The following is a 7,670-nucleotide window of genomic DNA, read 5'->3' on the forward strand; positions in this document are numbered from 1 at the left end:
GAAAATTTTCAATTTCTTCCTAAATGTTTTGATTTGTTCCAAATCGGTCCCTAAATGTTTGTAACTTATTTTTAGAGTTTCAAAAGCTCGATTTCAGGCCTGAACTGAATGGTCTCTTTCATATTGAATGTTATTTTTTATTATGAAATTGAATTAAATATTAAATATAAATTGTTATTAATTGTTCCAACTTGATTGGTAATATCTTGTATCCTATTCCAACAACGGAAACGGGATAAGGGTGTTACATTACAATTCAGATCCTTCACATATAATCACACCTTATGAGAGTTAGAGCACGTTTGGTTCGCTGTAATGGAATAGAGGTGTAATGGAATAGAGCTGTAATAGTAACTCAATTGTTTGGTTGAATGGAATGGAATAGAACTGTAATGGTATTCTTGTGTTTGGTTGAATGGAATGATGTTGTAATAGCATAAGGAAAAAAAACTAAAATGACTAGAATACCCTTAGCAGAATTTTTTTAGGTAAATGATTATTGTTATTATTATTAAATTTTAATAAGATTGTTAATATAAATAATAAATAATTTAATTATATTTTAACATAATTATTACTAAATATAATTTAATAAAAAATATATTATAAACTCATGAGACTAATTTTTTATGCCCAATAAAGAGTATTTATTTTAAATGTTTAATTTAGCCACCGATTTTAATATTCAATTTGATTCTCGAGTCTGATTTTATTAGGGGAGAGTATTCAATTTTACCCAGTTTGGTTTAATCAAATTTTTTATTAAACTTAAATCAACCATAATTTACAAAAATTGACCCAATCAAATTAAAAGTTAAAGAACCAACATTAGCTCAATCAGTTAACCAACTTTAATTATTAAATTTAGTTATTAGACTTGAATAATATATATTTTATATATTATAAATGATTAAAATTTTAATGAAATCATTCTTTGCCAGGTTAGTTTGAAATTTTATATATTATGTATGTAAAATTTCAAGTTAGCTCAATATCTCGATCATATCGATTTAAATTATCGTTTATATTAATATATATTTAAGGGTTGGAAGCATTTTACATAAAACAAATAATTAAAATATCTTTTTCTTTAAAAATTGAATGTAACATGAAATTCAATAATTGGATCAAAAAAAAAGTTATAACATTGTATAAGTAGATCCTTTCTTCAAGGATGTCCATTTGGTTTGTTCGTTTTTTTTAATAAAAAATCAAAAAAATATGAGCCATTTATATTATTAAAATTGAACTTTCTTTTATCCGGTTAGGTCATTTTTTATTAAAAGATATCGGACCACCATCGGTAAGTGACCGCGCTTCATTTTTATAACGTCTGTGTTCTCAGTTCAGAATAGTGAGCAGGTCGACTAAAGGAGTGTGCATCTAAAGCAATGTAGTTAGTACCGTATGAGCTGATGTATCATTTTTGTCTCGATACTGATATGTAACACTTAGAAATGAAACAACCCTTATAAACTTTAGATTACCTCAACACATCAAATAATTCAAAGACCATGATATTTTAAGACTAATATAAGAGACAATTGTTGCCAGAAAAGACTAAACAGAGGAATTATTATTACTTCATCAGACTACAAGATAATTCACATAAACCAAGAAATAAAATTTGGATGGAATCCTTAACATAGATGAATAAACAAACATATGAAACTGAGTTCTTAATCATATTGTAGAAGGAAACTACTTAGCTCTAGATGCCAAGCTTGTGGTGCTTGTTTCAGGTCATAGATGATCTTATGCAGTTTCAAAGAACCAATTCGTAGATACCGTAAGGACAGAAGCCTTATTACAACATAAAGATGCTAGGTTGTACCAAACAGATAGATCAATTTTCTTGGGGTGCCTCGAATCTTGTTGGAGTACCCGAAATCATTATGCCTTTGTCTTTGTCTTTGATCAAGGAAAATTGGTAACCGGTATCAAATTGCTAGTAAGTTAAACTTTACACAATAGACAAACACTTAATACTTTATGGCTTTGTCATTGATCAAGATCAAGATCAACTGCATTTGTTAGATTGGGCTGGGAGTAACTGCTATTCAGTCTGTAACCACAATCCTCATTCAATATAATGAATTTTTATATAGAATGAAGCTGATATTTGACCACATTACACTAAAATAGATTTAACATGAATTGGAATTTGTTCCTAACTTTTTATCTTTGTGATTTCATTATTGATCCAATTGTCAGCACACAAGATCTACAATGCTTGTGCCATGAAAGACTAGGAGAAGGCTCCCCTTAAGTTAAATTCACTAAACTTGCATTTTTTGGGGGGGATATAAAGTAAACGCAATTTTTGTTTCCATTACTGAACAAAGGACTAATGTTGTAGGTATATATCTTTTTTTATGTTGTATGATTGTCTAAATTTTTACTCCGTTATCAGACACATGCAGAAGAAAGAAATTGAATCTAGATTATCAGAACAATTGGCATCCAGAAACTAACACAGCAACACTAGCATTGAAATTTAGTTCAAGCAATGAAATAATAGCTGTAAAGAAAAGCACTCCTACAGACGACAGTGAAACCATAGTACAAGTAAAGTATAAAGCATTCCAATTTCACTGTTCAAAAGGGTATCAATGTTTATACCTTTATAGCTCGCCAATGATCTAAACATTCCCGATGTACATATTTTGATTTTCCTTTGCACTTGCAAGGAGCAATAAAATCTCTACCTGAGTAAAACAATTGCATATTGAACTAGTTATTAGCACAAGTTCCTTCAAACAACACCCTTAGTAACAAAAATTAAGTTTTCTTTTTTTCATAATTATTAAACATTATTGTGTAGGATGACCAAAAAAATTTACTGCGAAGGAATTATTTAAAATAAAAAAAGGGAATTGAAAATAATTAAATTGCTATTTTTATCTTCTCTAAATTTGTTTAATAATCCAATCAGTTCGGTCGCCAAACGAAAAAATTGAATCCGTTATACTAGAGTGATGTACGTAGTTGAATTTTGAAGGAAAAAACAGACCAAATTTTTTTCGAGAGGAAGGCTTAAAATATGCAAAGTGTTCGTGATTCATAGCACAATCGATGAAACCAATTTTTTAAATTTTCTTTAAAAAAAGGAAGTTAAATTTGAAGAAATAGGGTTTAAAAGAAGAACATATCGTCAGTTTCGAGGCAAATTCGACACTGAATTTGATCGGCTGGACCGGCCTCGAGATCGATCTCGCTGGGCTGGTGATCGGTAGGGGAGCCATGAGAGGAAATTCCTCCGATTGATCGTTCATTGTCGATTAACAAATAAACAAAGGAAATAGCTGTTTTCGATAATAATAATTAATTAAGACTGAGTCTTAAAACCTAGAAATTTATAGAGAGAAAAAGGAGCAATCTCGAATTTCTCTCCTCTGATTCTTGAAGCTAATACTGATGTCTTTTTTATGGTTCTTCCAGCGGAATTTCAACATCAGTAATGAAGGAAAAAAGGGGAATAAGATGAAGGGGTTAACAAGGAAATCAAACAAGAAAATCAAACATGCAATACAAATAGTAAAATCAAAACCCAATGGAAACATAAGAAAAGAATCAATATCGCAGATTTGAGCAAAAGAAAATGAACGAGAAGAAGAAGAAGCGAACAAAAATCAATTTTAACAAACGAACGAGAATAAATGAATCACAGATAAAAAAAGAAGCAGAAATCAATGAAAGGGAAAGGGAAATTACCTCTGGAAGGGAACAGAAGCTTGATGAGGGCAACGATTGGAATAGAAAATAGGAAACAAGGGCGGAATCCCTAATCGTCGAATCACAAGTGGAATGGCTATTACAGGCAATGGATGTAATAGCCCCGTAACTGAATCGAGCCGTAATAGCAACACGGGCAACCAAACGCCCGTTTGGTGGTGGGCCCACAGAATAGGGGGAATGCATGCCTATTCCCCCCAACCAAATGCCCCCTAAGAATTATCATATTTAGAGTTTTAGCATGCGAAGTAAAAGAACTTCGAAACAAAAAAGTACCATTAGTGAAGATCTTATGGAATTGACATGGAGTTGAATAAGCTACATGGGAAACAGAGGAATCAATTAAATCACAATACCTGAATCTATTCACTGGTAAGAAATTTCAGGGACGAAATTCCCTAAGGGGGGAGTTGTAATAGCCTGATTTTTAGTGGTGCCAGAAACAGTAGTTTCGAGACCATAATTTCGACGTAATACTTCATGAATATTATTCAATTAATATTTGCGAGAACTATAAAGTTGTATTAAATTTTGGTTAGGAAATTTTATCATTTAAATAGTTTAATAAGTAAAAATGACTGAATCGTAAAAGCTACAAAAGTTGAGTAGTTAAATTAAAGGGGCTAAAGGGGTAATATAACCCATAGGAATTTAGTTATGAAATTGAATGATGATTTGCATAAGTGGATGGCTTAATTAGGCTTAGACATAGATTAATTAAAGTTAATTAAGAAAGTTGTCAAAATTACAAAAATACCATAGTATATATATTAAATTAAACCAAAGAAAGATGACATTTTTGCAATCTTACCATCTTCTTCATGACATAGCCAAGAAAACCTAGGGTTTTCGTAGTTTTTCAATTGAAGCCCTAATTGGTAAGTGATTTGATGCATTTTTTAGTAATTTTTATGTTTTTGAATTCGTATTAGCTTAATCTAGCTATTCTGAGGACTAATTTGTGAATTTGTTAAACATTATAAATATTTCCATTGATGAGTTGAGTTATTCTTTAAAGTTTATAAAGGATTATGAAGTTTTATCGTATGGGTGGACCATTTTGAAAAGTGATTTTAATGTTTAAGGACTAAATTGATAAAATGATAAAATTATTTGTATTTAGTGTGAAATACTAGTAGATAAGAACTACTAAAAGACCATGGAATGTTTAGTTGAAATTGGTTTTTTAAATAAAAATGGTTAATTTACATGTTTAGGGCTTAAGGACTAGATTAAGTAAAGGTAAAAATTTATGGGTAATTATGTAAATTGTCCAAAAGGGCTTAATAGTAATAAGTGATTTATTTTTACTATTGAATTAGTTAATTGAATGAAACTATTGTGTTAGATCGAGAACATGTGGACGATCGCGAGAAAGGGAAAATTGCAGAGTAATCCCTGTACTTTGGAAAATTCTTCAAACTAGTCCAATAAGTTCGTATTCTTACTCAAACCACTAATGATTTTTATATTCTATGCAAATGTAGTCTTATTAAATGTTATATCAAATGTTTATGTCATCTTGGAATGAAAATGAAATATTGAATATACTGAATCATTGCTTAAACGAGCAACCCTACTGAAATATATTGTATGGTACTCACATGAGTAAAAGCTCACTTATTTTCAGAGTGTTACTCATTTGAGCGTTACCTACTGATATATCAACTAAAGCTCAATCGAGCGATATATATTGATATACTGAATAAAGCTGAAGTGGGCATTATTTACTGATATACCGAGTAAGCTCAATCGAGTATTATCCATTGAATATACTGAACTACTGTACTGATTATTAAACGGTGATCAAGGTTGCATATTGTATAAATCTCTATATTTGTTTTAAATCGATTACTATGACTAATTGGAAAGGTTTCTCATTTATAAAACGAACTTACTAAGCTATATCTAAGCTTCCCTGTATTGGTTCATTTTGTAGATTACGTTTTGAAGGCTTAGAGGATCATATCAACACCAGAAATCACGCTATCCAGGATATCTTTGGTAGATTTTATCTTAGTTTGGCATATATGGCATTTAGTAGGATTTCTTTTATATGTTTGATATTCAATCCTAGTGGAGCAATTATACTTAAGTTGTGTTATTTGATGGTGACAAAAGAAGCACGTTTGTTTACCTTAAGTTAAGTGTTAGTCTTGAATGAGATAATATTGACATTAGATGCAGATATGGTATGAAGTGGAATATGTGCTATTTATAAATAACTATGCTTTGTATGTGTGATTTTGAAGTTGAAATGTCTTGAAATATTTTGTGGTGTCAGTGAGGGCACATTGGTTTGATATATAGGTTGAATTTATTGGCATGTTTGAATGTGTTTGGAGATGGTTTTTGACTTATAAAATTGTGTAATTAAATGTGTTTAGGTACCCAAAAGAAAGGGGTGAAATTTGAGCAAGGAACTGGTTATTTTTGTGCACACACAGCTTGAGACATGGGCTGTCACACGGCCATGTGAAGCGAACGGGCGTGTGCCCAGAGCGTGTTTAAAAAAAGTGTAGGTGTAGTTTTCACATGGGAAGACACACGGCGTGCGATACGGCCGTGTGAGGGTATTTCAACTGTTACATGGGAAGACACACGGCCTATGACACGGCCATGTGATCCAAATTAGAGAGTTACACGGTCCATGCACACGGTCGTGTGGGATAGCCACACGGGCTGGGCTCTGTCACACAGCCGTGTGACCCCTGACATTAGACTTTTCAAATTCTTCCTAAATATTCTGCTCTATTCCGAATTGGTCCCTAACTGTCCGTAATTTATTTTTAGAGCTTCGAAAGCTCGATTTAAGGTCGAACTGAATGGTCTCTTTAATATTGAATATTACTTGTGATTACGGAATTGAATTGATTATTGAATATAAATTGTTATTAAATGTTCCAACTTGACTGATAACATCTTGTATCCTATTTCGGCAATGTAAACGGGATAAGGGTGTTGCATTTTTCTTGTGTACTTAGCTTGATTGATGAAAATTCCATCCTTCTTTTGCTTGATTTGGAGTGCCAAAAAGAAGTTTAGTTCTCCCATCATGCTCATATCAAATTCACCTTGCATTAGCTTAGAAAATTCTTAACAAAGAAGATCATTAGTAGAACCAAAAATAATATCATCACTATATATTTGAAATACTAATAAATCCTTATATTTTATTTTAATAAAAATTATTGTGTCAACCTTCCCTTTACAAAAACCTTTTTCAGTAAGAAAATTATATAATCTTTCATATCAAGCTCTAGGAGCTTGTTTAAACCATATATGGCTTTTTCAAAGTTTGAAAATATGGTTTGAAAAATTTTGAATCTTCAAAATCGGGTGGTTGTTCAACATATACTTTTTCATTTATAAAACCATTTAGAAAAGCACTTTTAACATCCATTTGATATAATTTAAAATCATTAAAGCCTACAAAAGCTACAAACATTCTAATGGCTTCCATCCTAGCTACAAGAGCATAAGTTTCATCATAATATATTCATTCCTCTTGAGTGTAACCTTAAGCAACAAGTCTAGCCTTATTCCTTACTATGTTACCACTCTCATCTTGCTTGTTCCTATAACCCCATTTAGTATCTATAGTAGATTTATCACCAGGTTTTTCAACTAGGGTCCATACTTTACTTCTTTTAAATTGATTTAACTCTTATTGCATAGCCAATATCCAATATTCATCATTTAATTTTTTTTTATATTTTTAGGCTCAATGCATGAGATAAAAGCAACATAATTACAAGTATTTCTAAGAGAAGATCTAGTAGCTACCCCTTTGCATGGATCTCCCAAAATCTTACCATCCTTCACATAATTGTATTCTCTTAGACGATAGAGTTCCCTTTCTTTTAGGGTGAGCTCCTTTAGAGCATATTGTGTATGTCCTTGCATCATTTCTTTTGATGATTGATTAGTTTTCT

At 31.3% G+C, this 7,670-nt stretch overlaps 1 long non-coding RNA gene across 2 annotated transcripts; it reads right to left on the reverse strand.

Annotated features, from left to right (window-relative positions):
• Positions 1–1,558: 1,558 nt before the first annotated feature.
• On the reverse strand, positions 1,559–3,996 carry LOC107910017 (uncharacterized). Of its 2 annotated transcripts, XR_001687432.2 has the most exons (3): positions 3,715–3,942; positions 2,623–2,708; positions 1,559–1,911 (listed from the first exon to the last, which is right to left on the reverse strand). It is a non-coding gene; the product is annotated as an uncharacterized lncRNA (long non-coding RNA). The 2 variants fall into 2 exon arrangements; XR_001687431.2 differs by having other exon boundaries at positions 1,559–2,708; positions 3,715–3,996.
• Between the last annotated feature and the right edge of the window lie 3,674 nt (positions 3,997–7,670).

This window comes from Gossypium hirsutum, chromosome D02 (genome assembly GCF_007990345.1).
Source record: "Gossypium hirsutum isolate 1008001.06 chromosome D02, Gossypium_hirsutum_v2.1, whole genome shotgun sequence".
Taxonomy (NCBI): Eukaryota; Viridiplantae; Streptophyta; class Magnoliopsida; order Malvales; family Malvaceae; genus Gossypium; species Gossypium hirsutum.